The following is an 18624-nucleotide window of genomic DNA, read 5'->3' on the forward strand; positions in this document are numbered from 1 at the left end:
TTATTTAACTAATCCCCTGTTGATGGACACTTGAGTTTTTCCCAATCTTTTTATTAGAGACACCACCTCAGAGAATAGCCTTCATTATTTCCCATTTGTGCAGAGGTTTCTGTAGGATAGACTCTGAAGGAAGGATGGCTATGGCAGAGGACATATGCCTTCTATAAGAGTTGTACCGATTTATACAACCACTGGCAATGTGTGAGCGTGCCTGTTTCCTCAGAATTGCCAGTAGAGTATATTATCAAACTTTTGGATTTTTGCCAGTCTAATGGGTGAAAATGGTATTTCATAGTTTTCCTATTATGAATGTAGTGGAGAAATATTTTCATATATTTATGAGCCATTTGTATTTCCTTTCTGTCAACTGTTTGTTCATATACTTTGCCTAGTTTTCACATAGATTGTGACTTGTTTCTTTCAAAGTCAATTTCTAGGAGTTTTTGAACCAGGGCAGCCATAAAGATGTGGAAACAGAAGTGAATATACATAATAAGTGGTTTATTAATATATTTCAATACATGTTATATTCAGTGACATTTCATGATACGTTCCATGTGTTCTCCCTCATTAGCAACCGCTACACAAAATGGCAATGGCTGTGGCACATAAATGTCACATCTCTATCAATTCCACACAGGCACATATCTTTCTGATGCACTGCCATAGATTATTTGCATCTCTTATTCTCACAGAATAAATCTACACCTCTTAGCACACTCCAGAGAAACAGATCAAGGGCTTCTGCTTCCCGCCGTGGTGGATTTATCCTCCTGCCTTAAACAACTAAAAACCTGAACAAAACATATGGGCAATGGCATTAGGACCTGGATAACAGCTAGCATAGAGAAAGGAAACAGACAAGGTGAGCCCTGCAACTTTCTTAGCTTTACCGCTTGAAGAGAATTTTCTGTCTACAGAACACAGAATGGGCACCCCAAACAGAGCCTGGGAGTTTTCCTGAGCTATGAAAACAGCTGAGCGACTGAACTGAACTGAAGGAAACAGCGTTCAGGCTTGGGGAGGCCCGTGTGACTGGAACTGTGGGGCGGAATACTGGAAAAGGGAGAGTTAGAACATTCTGGAGCCCCGAGGAAGGTCTCCCTCAAGTCTTTAGCTGAGTTCTGATCCGTGGAGGCAGGTATGAAAACTATCTATGGTCTGGGGGAGAAAAAAAACAAACACTAAAATGGATCAGTCAGAACAATTGCAGAGCTCACACAGGATCAGAAATAGTTCATGTTACCTCTAGCCAGCCATTTCCAAACAGCCATTTACTCACAGAGAAACAAAGATCGTAATATCAGTAGACTTCTTATTGGAAACACGACAAGTCAGAAGATGGTGAAAGGGGGAAAAAAACCTGTCAGCCTATACTCAGAGAAAATATATTTCAAACACAAAGATGAAATAGACTTTTTCAGATATACAAGAGCTGAAAGAATTCACTACCTCCTCTGGGGCTCTGAGGGGCCTTTCCAGGAGGGCCTTCTTCCCAGAAGGAAAATTTAGGGAGGGACAGCAGCCCGGGAACAAGAACTACGTGGAAGCTCAGAGACATCCAGAAGGGCTTTGCATCTCTCACAGGGCTCCCTCAGATTTCAGCCGCCACAGCCGGCAGCGAGAGCCCGGGTGGGTACAGACTCACTGTGTCTTTCCTGGGTGTTTGGGGACTGGGCTGAGGGGGTCTTGGTCAGCACTGTCTGGTCACTGGGAGGTAGAGGGAGGTGGTGCAGAGGGGCAGACAGGAGGCTTCTGCTCCCCATCTTCTGGAGAAGTGTGGTGGTCTTGCTCCAGCTTCTCCGTCATCCCTAAGAACAGACATCTATCCACAGTCTTTTTTCATGAGGCCTGAAGACTGTGAGGCAAGTAGGCTGGGCTGGGGTGGAGGATGAAGTTTGCTACCAAAAGGTATTATCATACTGTTTTGCTTCCTGCCCTCTATGGCTTCCTGTCTGTGCGAAGAGACAAGGCATGGACAAAGAATGGCCGGAGCGCGTAGGACAGGGCACTGAGGTGCTTCCTCGCCTTCAGAACTCTCACTTGGACGTGGAAATCACGGGAGAACGAGGAAGTTCGTCGCTCTGTGTCCCCAGATCCCCCAGTGAGTCTCACCCTGCCCGAGCAGTCACAATAGCTCCTTCCAGCAGCTTCCTGTCACGTCAGCTGAAATAGGTGGCTCCCTGTGGTGTGCCTTCTCCTGGAGGCTGTGTGGAGTTTTCCGTGCCTGCCAGGATGTTTCCTCTTCACCGCCCTGACGAGAGCGCAGGCTCTGTCAAACAAGAGTGCAGGTCTGCACGCTGCCTGCCTGCGAACGCAGCTGGGCCGGCCGCACACAGCTGCCAGCTGCAGAGGGTTTATTTTCATAGCAACCCTCCCTGTTCTTGACAACAGCGGCCTGGGGCCCAGCTGCAGGATGACAGGTATGGTCAATGAATTGCCGAAGTGGCTTTTGTCTCGCCCGCCCACGAGTGCCAGCGAGGCGTGTTTGTTCCTGTCCCTCGTGAGTCTGAGTCCGATTGATCCCCACACCCTGCTGACTCCACTTCCTTCGGAGCCCAGCCTGGCCTGAGCTCTCTGGAAACTTCCCCTTGCTAAGCCAGGGCCTAGGGAAATGTAGACCCATTCCCAGGAACAGAGTCGGGAAGAGAAAACGTTACAGAAAACACTGGAGAAGAGAGTGTTGAGAAGGCAGTCAGAACTGATGTTCCTCACACCAGTGGGCCAAGCTCTATCCAGTGTGGGTTATGTCCCTGAAGGCCACAGCCATGAAGGCACTTACCCAGCTTACCATCCTGAGCAAAGAGTCCTGGCTCGGATCTGCCTAAGGATGCCCAATACCGGTCCTGTCATCTAACAGACAGGCCCAGAGATGCCAAGAAACATGCACAAAACCAGACAGTGGGCGGGCGGCTAGACTAGGGTTAGAACCTGGGACCCACCAAAGCAAAGCAGCAGAACTGAACTTCAACTTCCAGCCCCAACACACAAGGATACGCATGCACGCGCACATATGTGCGTGCACACATACTGCAGGTGCTCTTCTGTGACTTCCACGCCCTGAAAGAGTTCCTGTGACCTGAGTTTGTCTGCATACAAATGTGGACTCTAGGGGTACCTGGAACCCACTCCATGATAATTACAGCAGCTGCTTTTCATCACTCAGCTCTGTGCCAGGTATGGGGCCAAATGCCTACTTGCCTTAGCTCATGTAATCCTCACATCTCAGTGGAGTAAGGATTATCCCCAGCTTATGAAGGAGGAGCCTGGGCTCGGGAAGATTCCTTCACTTACCCAAGTCATTCAGCGAGAAGGAGGCAGAGTCAGGATGTGTGCCCAGGTCTGCTGGCTCCAGACCCATGCTCTCAGCCACTCCGGGATCTACCTGCCTCAGACAAGACCTGCTTCTATTCCCCTCCCTCCAAGAGCCTCCCAAAGGGGTTCTCTGTAGTTGTCTTCTGGGCTTTTTCTCCAGATGCAGGCATATATTTTGGCAGAGGGGATGGTCGAGGATTGTAAATTTTCAGGAGCATCCATCCACAAGCAAGTGTGTAAGAAGCTCATGGACCAGCATGGGAGCCACACAGACCCCTCGAGGTTACCTGAACCTAGACTGAGCGGTGGACTGAGAGGGGTGGGCCAGAGACCAGAGGGTGACTGACTTTGCAATGTGTACTGTTTTATCTTTCAAATCTGCTGCTGCTAAGTCGCTTCAGTCGTGTCCGACTCTGTGCGACCCCATAGACGGCAGCCCACCAGGCTCCCCTGTCCCTGGGATTCTCCAGGCAGGAACACTGGAGTGGGTTGCCATTTCCTTCTCCAATGCAGGAAAGTGAAAAGTGAAAGCGAAGTCGCTAAGTTGTGTCCGACTCCTAGCGACCCCATGGACTGCAGCCTACCAGCCTCCTCCATCCATGGGATTTTCCAGGCAAGAGTACTGGAGTGGGGTGCCATTGCCTTCTCCCTTTCAAATCTAGAACTGTATATATATCTTGCCTTTTTAAAAATAAAATAGTTTTTAAAGTTACCCAAATGTATTCAGAAGGGCTTATAACCCTGTACTGACTCACAATACATGTTTTTTGTAGCACAACTCTTGTGACAACTGCCAGACTTCAGAACCAGCCAAGCACTTCATGCTTTGGGGATTTATTGTGATAAATAATAACCTGTCACCACCTTGGTGGAGCAGCACAAATGGGTTCTCACATCTCCTGGCCCAGTTCACACTTTGACTAGCCTGAAAGTTCCACTTAGCAGAAGTCTGGGTGTTCTAGCCTCCTTCTTACTCATCCATGAAGACAGGTAGAGGTATCAAAGATACAGCTGTCATCAGTTGTCATCAGCCACTACCCACCCACCCCTCTGGCACATCCCCTGAGACTTTCTTCAGAGCACTTGTAACGCTACTTGAAATGATCTCACTTGCGTATTGGATTCCTGCTAATCTATCTCTCCCCAGTGAGCAAGCCCCAGGAGGGCAGGGACTTGGGCCTCTTCTCAGCACCTAGGACTGTGCCTGACACACAGTGGGCACACATTTATTTTGATAAATAAATGACCACACAGATCCATAGATTGTCAGAGCAGAATTACATCCCTACCTTATAGAAGTGACCTGACAGGTGAATGAATAATGATTGAATTATCATGATTCATGATGAATAAATGAATGGTGAAAGGGACCTTCAAGATAAATTAACCCAGGACTTCGCTGGTGGTTCAGTGGTTAGCAGTGGTCAATGCAGGGGTTCAATCCCTGGTCCCGGAAGATCCCACATGCCCTGGAGCAGCTAGGCCCGTGCACCACAGCTACTGAAGCCCAAGCACCCTAGAGCCTGTGCTCTGTAACAAGAGACGCCACCGCAATGAGAAGCCTGTGCACCAGAACTAGACAGTAGCCCCAACTCCCTGCAATTAGAAAAACCTGCATGCAGCAACAAAGACCCAGCATAGCCAAAAATAAATAAAAGATAAACTAGCCCAAACCAGATATTTAACTGAAGACAGCAAGCAAAGTAAAGTGCCCTTTACCCATTTCATCCTCCTTTTGGTTATGAGCCAGATTTTGGAAACTGCTAAGCGAGGATCAATCCCTGTCCCAGCCCCCACCCAGCCCTATAGCCCACAAGAGCATTCAGATCCCTATAGACAGCCCTACTCACCTCCAGCATCCCTGAAACAGCAAAGCAGAGCATCAGTCTTCCTCTTTCCGCTTCCTAATGGGGTTTGGAAAGATCAACTTTTGACATTGTAGTCCCAGGAGCTATTGATTCTCAAGGATCAAGAATCTCTCTATATTCTAGGCATTTCAGAATATTTTAAGGAGAGGCCAGTCTGGCCAGACAGTGTCTTCTGCTAGGGTCCCTTGGGCTCGGCTCCTACTTAGTCTATTCGCCCTTGCAGCATCTCTACACCACACATTGAAAGGTTAGCCCTTGTTCTGCCCTTTCAATCAGACCTTTTTGAGCTGGGCTGGCGTTCCCAGGCCATAATTCAGATCTGAGCACAATTGTCCAGACTTCTTCCGAGTTCACCACTTCAGCCTTGGCATTTGCCCATCATTTTTGCTTGCTTCCCAACCTTGCCTCTCAGTGTGCCCCAGGCCCAGCAGAGAACCCCGAGCCCCTCCTGGAAGTCAAAGGAGAGCTGGGAGTAGAGGAAGGTTATCCTACAGGGAGTTGTTGATAAGTCCCTGCCTTTGTGGTTTCCAACCTCTCCTTACTAGGATGTGCACACACTAGGTGCCCAGCAAATCCCCACTGAATTGAATTTCCTTTCATTTTTCTCTCTTTCCAAAAGTCCCCTTCTGCCTGTAATCTAGTTACCTGGGTGGTGATGAGCACAAGTATTTAATACAAGTGAGTAGCCGGATAAGCTGATAAGAGTTAGAAACTGGAACAGACATTCTGAGAGATTGCATTTTCTGCTCACCCCTCCGTACGCCAGCTACACATCTGGTTTCCTGTGGGTACAGACACCCAGGCAGGGCCAGACTGCAGCCCAGGCAAACACCCAGGAAGGAAGGCGACTGGTTTCCAAATCAGAGGGAAGAAGTCTGTAAATAGCCTGAGTAGGCCATAGGGCAGGAAGAAGAGCTATGCCGACTTCACCCTCTCCAGGTGTGAGAACAGGACAGTCCAGCTATGGATGGCAGGCAGCACAGCAAGGCAGAGGGCAAATGCTTGACTGGCATTTCCTGGTACACCCATCTGGCTTGGTAATTTCCTGCTCCTGGGACATATGGGTGCTTGGGAACATTTTAACCCAGAGGCAAGTAGGGAAGGTTTTTGTCTTGATCAAGACTCTACTGGCTAAGTGACAGAAAATCCACCTCCAGTAAAAGTAATGAGGTAATTTTGTACGGCATTTACTGTCATCAGGCCATGTCTAAGCCTGCTATACCTTTACTGCTATTCCTCCCAAAAACTCCATGAGGAAGGAATTATTATTGTCCCCATCTCACACACAGAGTCACTGAGGACCCTGCCCAGAGTCACAGAGCTTGGCAAGCCAGGATTAAAACTCAGTAATGCAGGGGAAGGGAGGTTCAAGAGGGAGAATGTATGTATACTTATGGCTGATTGACGTTGTATGGCAGAAACCATGTAAACCATTGTAAAGCAATCATCCTCCAATTAAAAATCAATTAAAAAAAAGAAATTTCCATCCATTAAAAACAAAAACCTGAGTAATGTGGTTCCTCCTATACTTGCCCTGCCTCTTCAGATCAAACAAGCACAAAGAAGTCTGTACTGGCTTATGCCCCCATGCCCCAGTCATACAGAGGTGGGGTGCAGGTGAGGCTCAGAAGACCGGTGATAGGACTCCTCTTCAGACTTCTTGGTCTTTAGTCCCTCTTTTCCTGGAGGCTGGACTAACTCTCATCTACTGAAGCCTGATTTCTGCCTGATTTCCTCCACACACAGAGGGGAGTTACCCTCAGCTCTGTGCTCTGAAGCGGGAAGCCTCCAGAAAGGGCCAATTAGCCTGCTGACTCAGTGCTTGCTCTGAGGTGGGGCAAGGGGTGGGGATCTATCAGAGAGTGGTCTCTACTATTCCAATTCTTGCTCAGAGCCATGGGAGGCGCCAGTTCTAAAAAGAAGCAGATAGAATCTTTTTCCGGACCCGAGTGCCCCACGTCAGCCCAACCGATGGGAGTGAGAAAAATCTCCAAATCCGGCCCCCAAATCACGGTGGCCAGGATCCTCTGGGGGCTCCCAGGGCAGCCGGGTGGGGCAGAGAGAAACTACAAAGACCAGATGGTTGCTCTGGAAGGAAATGGGGTGGGGGAAGCAGAGGAGGAACGGGGAGGTCAAGCATGGACACTGGTCAAAATAAGGGCCCTGAGACAGGCTGGGAGAGGACGCGTGAATATGAAGGAAAAATGCCCGGATTCCCGGGTCAAGGGGAGGACCCAGTGGGGGTCCTCGAGCCACTCTTAATTCTACTCTGACAGGCTCTACAGTCCATCAGCAGGCCTGCTGGAAATGAGTCCTCACCCTTCCTCCCAGCTTGAATGGGACTATTGCTGGATAACAAATGACCCCCAAACTTAGCTTGACAATAGTGTTTGTTTATTCTCTCTCAGTTTCTGAGACTCAGGAATCTGGGGGCTGCTGGACCCGGTGACTCTGGCAGGGGTTCTCTCATGGGCTTGTGGTCCCACCACAGCCAGAGCTGGGTCACTTCTAAGGCCTCCGCTCACAGGTCTGCTGCCTGGGTGGGGGCGGTCACAGCCACATCTCCTCGGCACTGCTCTGAGGCCTCTCCACGTGGCCTCCCCAGCCTGGCACCTTCAGGACACTGGACTTCTTCCACATTGGCTCACGGCTCTTGGGGACACCTCCTGAGACACAGATGGAAGTCGTATTGCCTTCTATGATCTTATCTTGAAAGTCACTCAACACCTCCTCAGCACTCGATTGATGAAGAGAATTTCAAAGGTCCACTCAGGTCCAGGGGGATGAAACACACTCCCCCTCCCCATGGAGGAGGGTCAAGGTCACACTGTCAGAAGAGCTTGTGGGATGGGATACATAAAGGCATGGCCTCTTTGGAAATTGCACTTCTCCCGCCATTCCTCAGCAGTGGCGTGATCCAGAAACAGGAAAAGAACCAGGGCTGATGCTGTCGTCTCACCCAAACTGTGCCTCTTTTTTGTGGTAATTCCAACAATACAGACCTTAAAGCAAAAGGTGGAAATCCTCCCATATCCTGCCACCCAGAGGAAACCTCCCTGAACAATTTGCTATGCGTCCTCTCAGATCCTTTTCTGAAGTATTTACAAATATGTACAGAAGTCTTAACGTGCTGGCAACTTTTCACCGGCCCTCCAGATCCCCTTTCCACACTTCTGCACCTGCCTTCCACCTGCCCCAGGAAGCTGACCCCCCAGTGATGACCTTCTGGCTTTCAGGTGGGTTTGGCAAAAGAGGAATAGCAGGTGGAGACTGGCAGGAAGAGAGTGAGGTCAGGGAGTTGATTTGCCTTCTCCCTTCCTGGCTGTCAGAGTGGGTGACTCTCAATTCCTGTGGTGTGACCCCTCCACACCACATCACTCTCTCTGGGTTCCAGCATGCAGTGATGGAGCCCCTAATGTTATACTGCCCAGGGTACTGCAGTGCTATGACTGGTGGTCTCACTGGATGCTGCCCACAGCTCTACAAGTATTCCTTTTATTAAACTCTCCTCGAATTATCCAGTAAGAGTGTGGCCCTGATTGATACAACATAGCATAGCCCCATATTTTTAAGTGGTATTATGCTATGCATATTATTTAGCAACTAGCCTTTTTCACTTTATGTATCATGTATGCTGTTTCACATCAGCACATATAAGATCCACTTTACGTGTGGTTATTAAAAGGAGCAGTCCTTTTAATATCTACCTGTACCATCTAGAATGTTTGCAACCTAACTGGGGTGACCTTCCCCCACTGAGGGACATTTGGGTGGTTTCCAGCTTTTCCCCCTTTACAAACACTGACACAGTGAACACAGGGTGTGTTCTGGGTGTCAAAACTGTTTCACAGCCTGAGGTAACTTAGAGGTTAAAGGGCAGGTTCTGGAGCTACATCCCTGGGTTCAAATCCAGTCTCCTCTACCTAATACACCTGCTGTGTGACCATGGGTTTATTTAACCTGCCCTTGACACTTCCCTCATCCATTAAAAAGAAAATGATACTTTCCCTGTTGGGAGGGGAATCTCACACAATCAGCCTAGGGATGATTTGATAGGAACCCTGTAAAACACCTAGCACATACAAGCTCTAAGACTCCACATTTCCCATCTGTAAAATGGTGATATTACTTCCCTGGTCGAGTGGTTTTGAGGATTAAATCTCACAAGGTTGTAAAGATTGAGATAATCCAAGTAAAGCACTTTGGACTGAACCCAGCCTGTGGTAAGAGCTTGGTAAAAGTTGGCTCTTGCTCTTAGCACCCATAATCTCTACTAAGTGTGATATTTTATTATAGGTATTAAGACTACCATATAGTTTTACAGTAGTTATATTTTATGTTGATTATAGTTCTTAACAACTAAAATTATTTGCTGAGAGTAATCTAGGCAGAAGATGCTGTTTAAATGGACCCTTTAGGGTTAGAAATGTACATAGAAACATAGCTTATTAATTTGTTCTCTGTTATTTCCCCTTGGGGAAATCAAGCAAAGTTCCTTCTTTAGCTACAATATGTAAACGAGCATTTGGGGGTTGGTGGGGTGAGCGGAATGGGTTCCTTTGATGGTTATCTCCATAAAGACGAATCCCAGATTTATCTCTTCTTCCATATCTGCTGCTTCCATATGTCTGGTCACTAGTGAGCTGAGGCGGTCATGGAGAAGGGAGGAAGGTGTTTGTAGTTCTGGAACCTGTAAATAGTGGACTAGAACGCTAATCCCACTGAGCACCTCTGGTCACCAGGTAAACCCTGCGGTGTCATGGCGGCTTCGGAATAGACACCGCACAGCGGCCAGGCGGTTCCCAGCTGTTGAAGAGGAGCCTGCGGTTTTGTGAAACCAACACCCCTACCAGAGAACTGCTTGTTTTAACTGCAGTTGTGACAGTGAAGCAAGCGACCGACAAACATATTGCCTCACACCCATCTTGTCTCTAGGCCTGCAGCTGCCTTCTCCTCAAACTTGACATCTCTATTGGTGCCGCCTCCGCAATGGCGTCCCATTCAGAGAGAGTTCACCGAGAAGCCACAGGCATCGGGCAGGGGCTACTGCCCACTGGGGTAAAAGCCACCAGCCTGGGCATCCAGCCACGCGGGGCTGTGGACGGCCAGAGGCAGGCCGGGGAGGGAGCGTTCTCCCCTGCACGGCCCTCTCCGCCACGCCCCTGTTCTTGGCACACGCAAGTATGTACTCTGGACGGCTGTTTGCCCCGAGAAACTGGGCCCAGGCCACGGGCGTTCCAGTGCCTGCACAAACAGGGAACGTGATCCTGCCTGCCCAGCCCTCCACGGCCTTCCTTACAACATCCCCTGATGGTTCTCAAACTCCAGCTGCCTCAGACCGCCTGGGGGTGAGGGGGTGGGCCAGAGAGGAGGCTAGATTAGAAGGCAGATTCCCAGGTTGGGGGGTGGGGGGTGGGGTGGCCCAGAGATGCTGCCTCTATGAATGAGGCTCTGCCTCTGAGAAACACATCCCTCTCAGAATCAGACTGGTGGGCAGTTCACCAAAATGGGCCCCAGACAATGTTTTTAAAGTGCCATCATGTAAAAATGTATAGATTTCATGTTAAAATCTTATTTTGATCCAGAGCGTGGGCAGGCCCAGTTCTATTCACCTGTAAGAAACCAGTGCTAAAGCAGCATCTGCCCCTGGAGGCAGGACTGGTACCCCCTAGTTTTTCATAGCACCAACCCCCCAAAATACACACACAAATGCACGTGCGCTCACCCCTGTGGTTCCCTCCTCTGGCCATGTCCAGTGCCCCCAAAGCCTTTGAGTTTGTAACCTCTGCTCCACACACCAGGGCAAGGAGAGGCAGAAGAAGCCCAAAGAGCTCGCTTCCCTGCTCTCCCAGTTGCGGCCCAGTGGTCCTACTGTCCCTGCTAACGAACGCGGTTAAGTCTCCTAACTCCATTCTCCTGTGTCATCCCCCAACCAGGATGGAACTTCCACCAAAGCAGAGCCTTAGTTGTGATCTCCGTAGGACCCCCAGTGTCTAGCCCAGTGCCTGTCACACAGTAGGGGGTTCAAAAACATGTACTGAGCAAGGCAAAGCCACCATGAGATACCACTTCACACCCACGAAGATGGCTACAATCCAAAAACCAGAAAGCAACAAGGGTTGGCAAGGATATGGAGAAATTGGAACCCTCATACATTGCTCACGGGAATGTAAAATGGGGCAGCCACTACGGAAAACAGTCTAGCAGTCCCTCAAAAAGTTAAACAGAGAGTTACCATATAACCTAGCAATTCTAATATATGTATATAGATAGATATTCAAGAGAATGAAGTACAGATGTTCAAGCAAAAACTTGTACACAAATGTTCATAGCGGCACTAAAGTCAAAAAGCTGGAAACAACCCACATGTCCATTGACTGATGAATGGGTAAACGAAATGTGATATATTTGGAATGTTATTCCAAATGGAATATTATTCAGTCATAAAAAGATGAAGTTCTGATGCATGCTATGACATGGATGAACACTATAAGTGAAAGAAGCCAGACAACAAAAGGCCACACATTGTATGGTTCTATTTACATAAAATATCCACAGTAGGCAAATTCGTAGAGGCAGAAAATAAACTGATGGCTGCCAGGGGCTAGGGGGCTTCCCTTCCCTGGTCCAGGAAGATCCCCTGGAGGAGGGCATAGCAACCCACTCCAGTATTCTTGCCTGGAGAATCCCATGGACAGAGGAGCCTGGCGGGCTACAGTCCATAGGGTCACAAGGGGTCAGACACAACAGAAGTGACTTGGCACATGGGCACATGCACACAGGGGCTGGAAGGAGAAGATAGTGAAGAGTGACTACTTAATAGATAGGGAGTTCTTCTGGGAGTGGTGAAAATCTTCTGGAGCTAGATAGGGTGATGGTTATACAGCACTGTAAATATACTAAATGCCACTAACTGTACACTTTCAAATGGTTAAGATGGTAAATTTTATCTTACATGTATTTTATCACAGTTTTGCTTGCCTGGAGAGCCAGGGAGAGGAGGAAGTACCCACAGTGGTGGTCAGGCCGGATTGTGAAAGAGCTCTCAAAGGCCACCAAGGAGCCCAGAAATTATCCCAGAGATGGTAGGGAGTCACCGAGGAATTGTAAGCAGAGCCCGTATTTGATCAGATTTGCAGTTTTTATGTTCTTTGAACCTACAAATGTTCCACGAGGCCCCCAAAGCAGCTGTAACGCAACCCAACTTCATTCCTCTCTGGACCCACACACATAAATTAAGGGCCTTTCTTGTAGGTCAGGCACCCTGGAGACAGACTTGGGAATTTGCATGTGGGGGGGCCTATGGGGAGAAAGCCAGAGCAGTGCTGCAAGGGGGATGAGGGAAGCAGGATTAGGCAGAGACGAGGCTGCACTGGGGTGTGCTCACACCAGACATGTCCGCTGATCCCGTGGGGAGCTCTGCAGCTGGGGTGTCCTCAAAGGAGGCAAGGGGCCCGAGTCTTCGTGCCCCTCCTTGTTGACTAGTCATTGTACGCAGACTGCCCTGGGGGAGGGGGCACAGCCTTGCACCTGGCAGCTCCCTCATCAGAGGGCAATTCCTGGGGAAGGACTCAACTGTGAGCAGTCAGCAGGCAAGCTTCCTGCAGCTGGGAGTGAAGTGCCTGGGCCCTGCAAGGGGATCTGGGTGGGACCCCACAGCATCCATCATGTGCCTCCCAGGCTCAGATCTCTTAACAATCAAGCGTTCATTGAGATCCACCCTGTTTCCCCAGCTTCTGTCCCACACCCATTACTTCAAGGGGAGCCAGCCCTCTGCCAAGTTCCTTCAAGGGATTCAGGACATCAGCTAGGACATAATTCCTGTCTTTTTCTCCCTTCTCTTTCTCCAGGGCTCCTCTGCCAGGGACCACCTCATCACCAGATGCTATCACTGTAGCTGCTGAATTCCTCCCCCACCAAACGTGGTTGCCCAGATGCAAACAGAGCTATGTGATCTTCTTCAGCAAAGTTGTGGAGAAGGCTCCCTCCCCTTTGTGACAGGCTCCCCTAGAGGGACCCTAAAGAACTCTTCTGCTTCCGTTTCCAGGGTTAGTTCCTTTGCTAGGCCCCTGCTGGGATGGGGAGTAAAAGTACCTACAGCAGTGGTTCTCAGCCCTGACTGCCCAACAGAATCCCCTGGGAAACTTAAGAAAAATACCAGTGTCTGGGCTCCACCCCAGACCAATGGAATCAGAAACTCTTAAGGGAGGGACCAGGCACTGGGAATGCTTTTTCAGTCTCCCCTGGCGATTCAAATACTCTGCCAGAGCTGAGAACCAGTGACCTCGATTATTTTTAAATTTTTTTTTTTACAAAGATCAGTCAGGGAGAGTGGAAGACAGGAATGATTTAGGGGAGAGAAGTGAAGATTTGAGCTGCAGTACAGGTGAAGGGAATGGAAAAGATGAGGGTAGAGACTAAAGAAGGAGAATGAAACCAGGGTCAGAGGAGCAGGGTTTAGTTGGAGGAATCTCCTGGAGTGCCAAGAAATGCTCACACTTGGGCCCTGCTCCCCAGGGATCCTGATTTAACTGGTCAGGGTGACTGAGCCCTGGAGGTAGGGGAGGGTATCAACCGACCCAAGTGATTCTGAAGCACAGGCCAAGCTGAGAGCCAGAGCTCTAGGCCATGTGACCGCCTCTGGCCTGGCAGTGCCTCCGAGCAGGTGTCCAAGGTGTCCAGGTGACCTCCACCCAGTGGTGGAGCCAGCCGTGTTTCTCACCACCTGGCCCCTGGAGTGACATCTTGAGCAACCTCAATTTCCCTCCAATCTAAACTCTAACCCTGGCATGCCCAGCCTCCCTCCTGGGGACGTGTCTGAGTGAAGCTTCTCGGCAGGACGTGGAGTGAACAGCTGTGTGACTCTGGTTCTGGGCACCCAGTGGGGCTGTCTACCTCTGCCACCAAATGTTGGGTTTACCCAGTTTAGCGTTTTCTTATATAGCTGTTGTTGTTTTTTTTTTTTGCTCAGAAAGAAAAGAGCTATTTTTATAAAGATAAATGTAATACATGATTTAAAAAAAAAACAAAAACATTTTCTAGAATATGAAGTAGAAAATGAAAATCACTCTTAACCCCAACACACAGAGCATTAAGAAACACCGTTAAGAAAGAGCAAAGCAGCCAAGCAGCCCTTGATGGCTGAAGCTGGCAACACTCTCACAGCTGGGCCTTGGTCTTGTGGACAAAGAATGTCACCTGCCATTCTCTTATTGAGCATATCCAGCTCCACAGAATACCCACAGTAGCCAAGGCCACTGCCACTGTGAAGATCAAGAAAAAAAACACTCTGTACTCGTGTCTACACGGGACAGAAACAAAAGCATCATCCAAACCACAAAAATAACCAAACGTCCCCCTATTCTGGCTTATAGGTTACTGTTGTTTTTGCTTTTGTAATATTTATTTATCTGGCTGCGCCGGTTCTCAGTTGTGGCTCGCAGGATCTTCCATCTTCATTGTGGCACGTGGGCTCTTTAGTTGTGGCATGTGGGATCTAGCTCCCTGACCAGGGATCATGTTTCTTGCATTGGGAGTGCGTATGGCAACCCACTCCAGTGTTCTTGCCTGGAGAATCCCAGGGATGGGGGATCCTAGTGGGCTGCTGTCTATGGGGTGGCACAGAGTTGGACACGACTGAAGCGACTTAGCAGCAGCAGCAGCAGCAGCAGCAGCAGTCTTAGCCACTGGACCACTGCGGAAGTCCCTGCTGTTTTTGTTTTGTTATTACCAGTTATAACCTCATTGCATTCATCTTGATGTGAATTATTAAGACATCCAGTCATAAAATTACCCCCACTTCCCAGCAGCATCCAGTCCAGAGCAAAGCCCCGCTTACTTGAACCCATCCCCCAAAGCAAGGACCACAAGCTGAAACCTGATACTAATTCCTTTCTAGCAGCTTCTTCTTGAGATGCCCCTCACTGCCCATAAACCCCACTACACATGTGTTCCTGGTGTCCTTTGGCTGATGAGCACTGACACCATAGATTTTGGGATACATTCTTCCAGACATTTTTTTCTCTGACTATAGATATATTTTTATTTAAAAAATGAGAGGCTATAAGTCTATTTTATGATCCGCTTTTTGTAAAATTAACAACCTCTTAAGATAATTATTTTCAACAGCTGCATCTCCTGCTGTATGGATGCTATAGACGTGCTAATACCACTTCCTGTGTGATTCTGTATCTAAGCCCTGTGAGAGTAGGCTCATGTATTTGTTTTTCTTTTTTAAGTATATTTGCATCCATTCATTAGTGATATTGGTCTTTGAGTTTCTTCTTTGCACAGTCTTTATCTGCTCTATCGATTTGTATCATATTTACTTAAAAAATGGAATTTGAGATTTTTTTTCTTCCTTTGCAGTGTGTGTTTATACATTCTCAGTCACGTCCAATTCTTTGCGACCCCATGGACTGTAGCCCACCAGGCTCATCTGTCCATGGAATTTTCCAGGCAAGAATACTGGAGTGGGTTGCCATTCCCTTCTCCAGGGGATCTTCCTGACCCAGGGATTGAACCCAGGTCTCCTGCATTGCAGGCAGATTCTTTATCATCTGAGCTACAGGGGGTTCCCAAGTTGTGTGGTGGAACCAAAAAAAAAAGGTTCTAAAGAGTTCTGCTAACATCAGGACTGACAGGTTCATAAAGGGTGACTAAGGGCAGGGAAAGATAGCAATTTAGAGAGAAATCTCTTAACCTCCTTGGGCAAGCGTTTCTCTAGACTCCCTTCTGCTTTTGGACCCTTACTCTAGTCTGGTTAGGTATTTCTCATATTTCTCACTGCCTGTCACCACGTCTCCCACCACCTTGGTCCCTGACTGACTCCCTTGCCTCCACTCAACAAGGACTAAGTTGCAGAGGGGCCCATGGATAGTATCAAGTGAATAGTGGCCATGCTTCTGGTGATTAAATTCTGCACTGAGCAGTAAGGACCTTCCATTTTCTTGACCCGGAGCTGCATGTCCAATATGGTAGCGCCCAGCCATGTGTGGCATTTACAATTTACATTAACTAAAATAAAATTCAGCTCCTCAGTTGTACAAGCCAGATTCAAAGTACTCAAGGGTCACACGTGACTCATGGCTACACTATTGGATGGTCCCATAAGTGCCAAAGAAGTAATGCTTTCAAACTGTGGTGCTGGAGAAGACTCTTGAGAGTCCCTTGTATGGAAAGGAGATCAAACCAGTCCATCTTAAAGGAAGTCAATCCTGAATACTCACTGGAAGGACTGTTGTTGAAGCAGAAGCTCCAGTACTTTGACCACCCGAGGTGAAGAGCTGACTCATCGGAAAAGACCCTGATGCTGGGAAAGATCGTAAGCAAAAGGAGAAGGAGGAAGCAGAGGATGAGATGGTTAGATAGCATCACTGACTCAATGGACATGAATTTGAGCAAATCCTGGGAGACAGTGGAGGACAGAGGAGCCTGAGGTTGCAAAGAGTTGGACATGACCGGGTGACTGAACAACAACAATAATTACAGCATAACATTTCCATCTTTGCAGAAAGTTCCACTGGACAGGGCCATCTAGATGTTTCTCACTAAAACCAACAAGGCCATAGGGTAATTTTGTATGTTTTTAGTAAGAGGCACCCCTTCCTTAAGACACCTTACTGACCCCTGCAGGGAAAAACCAAGCAATAAATACTCAGATCTACAACCATGCTGTATATGACATCCACTGCTATGCAGCACACAACCCGCTCCATCACATGCAGCAATCGATGAAAGTCCTTCATCGATCCTTTGAGTTTCATTTCTCTCTGCCTTCACCACTTCAAACCATGGCCCCTTATCTTTTCCTTTTGCCTTTTGGGGTGCAGATGGGCTGTGGTTTGCAGTTGGTCCTTGTTATTAATTTCCTGTAACTGTTGAAACAAATTACCACAAACTGGGTGGCTTAAAACAACAGAAATGAATTTTCTCACAGTTCTGGGAGCAAAAAAATCCAAGGTCAAGTTGTCCTCAGGGCTGCATTCTCTCCAAAGTTTCCCTTCCAGTTTCTGGTGGCTCCACGCTTTCTTTGGCTGCATAACTTCAGTCTCTGCCTCTGTCTTCACTCGGCCTTCTCCTCTGTGTTTGCGAATTCTCCTCTTCTACTTTTTACAAGGACACTTGTCACTGGATTTAGGACACAGCCAGATAATCCAGGATGACCTCATCTCAGGATTCTCAATGAAATCTGCAAAGACTCTTTAAAAACAAGGTCACATTCACAGGTTTTGGGGGCTAGAACATGGACATATTTCTTGGGGAGCCACCCATCAACCCACTAGAGTCCGATTGTATGAGTGTATTAATTGCAACCTCTGAAACAGGAGGGAAGGGGGCAGGATATAACCTTTAAGAGAATGACATAGTCATTGTGGATATAACATAAACTGAGTAGAATCTACTAGACCCAAAATGGTGGAAGATTTGACTTCCAGTAGACCTTGAGCCTCATTATACACTCACTGTAATATATCCATATGCTGAACACCACACTCACTGGTGCTGTGACAGTTAGACTGACCACAAAAGACCAAAAAGTAGGCAGTGGCCCAATTCCTAGAAATCCCCACCCCTTCTCCAAAATGGTTGGGACAATCCTCTCACTCATTAGCGTAAGAATTTAGCCAGCTCCTAAAAACTAGCCACTTATTTTGGGGCCTTTTGCCACCTGAGATGGCCCACACTCTGTCTGTGGAGTGTGTACCTCTCTCAATAAATCTGTTGACACTTCTTACCTATCACTTTGCCTCTCAATGAATTCTTTCTACACCGAGACACAAAGAACCTGATCTTCATTAAGTCCTGAGACCAGGTGTATGATTTCAATTAAAAGACAGTGGGTTCAGGTCCCAGCTCATGGGTTCAAATCTCAATCAGAGTTTTGGCTGGGTTTGAATTCCATCGGAGTTGCACAGTTTCATCTCATGTGAGACCAGGTGTGCGGCTTCACCTCCATCCGGACACACTCAGAAGTCCTCTGACTGATGCGTTTTTCTCTGAACTTAACTATTTGGACCCAAACCAAAGTTCCCTTACCACCAGGAGACACACCCCTTGCTGTAGGCAGCTGTACTCCTTTCAGTACAGCAGAGGGTGACTTGCTCCTTCCCACCTCAGAACCATCTGCAGGGATCCCCACACCTTCTCAGAGGCACGTGTTCATCTCCGTGGGAGAGTCTCCAGCCTTCCAAGGCCCCTACACCACCCTACAAGGACAGCTTTGCCCAGCCAGCCCGCCGAGGCTTTGGAGGACAGTGCATCGATAAAAACTGGACTGGAGACGTGGAAGGAAAGGGAAGAGGAGAAAGAAAATAATCATAATAGTAATAATAAGACGGCTGCTAACACTTCCATAGCACCTACCATGTACCAGGTACTATTTTAAGTCCTTTACAGATGATAACATTGCAATCCCAACAACAACTCTGGACTATAGATG

The 18624-nt window shown here is 48.2% G+C and overlaps 2 long non-coding RNA genes across 3 annotated transcripts in view; one reads left to right on the forward strand and one right to left on the reverse strand.

Annotated features, from left to right (window-relative positions):
• The first annotated feature begins 8400 nt into the window (after nt 1–8400).
• LOC145511058 (uncharacterized) lies at nt 8401–15535 on the forward strand. Its single transcript, XR_014057472.1, has 3 exons — nt 8401–10241; nt 12155–12268; nt 13034–15535. It is a non-coding gene; the product is annotated as an uncharacterized LOC145511058 (long non-coding RNA).
• Nucleotides 15536–16755: 1220 nt separating this feature from the next.
• The window catches only part of LOC145511056 (uncharacterized), a 16479-nt gene continuing 14610 nt past the window's right edge, over nt 16756–18624 (reverse strand). For both annotated transcript variants that reach the window (XR_014057470.1, XR_014057471.1), the window contains one exon: nt 16756–18624. This exon is cut by the window's right edge and continues 966 nt beyond it. This is a non-coding gene — a long non-coding RNA (uncharacterized LOC145511056).

Source organism: Giraffa tippelskirchi, chromosome 6 (genome assembly GCF_054371585.1).
Source record: "Giraffa tippelskirchi isolate mGirTip1 chromosome 6, T2T-mGirTip1v1.2.pri, whole genome shotgun sequence".
Classification (NCBI taxonomy): Eukaryota; Metazoa; Chordata; class Mammalia; order Artiodactyla; family Giraffidae; genus Giraffa; species Giraffa tippelskirchi.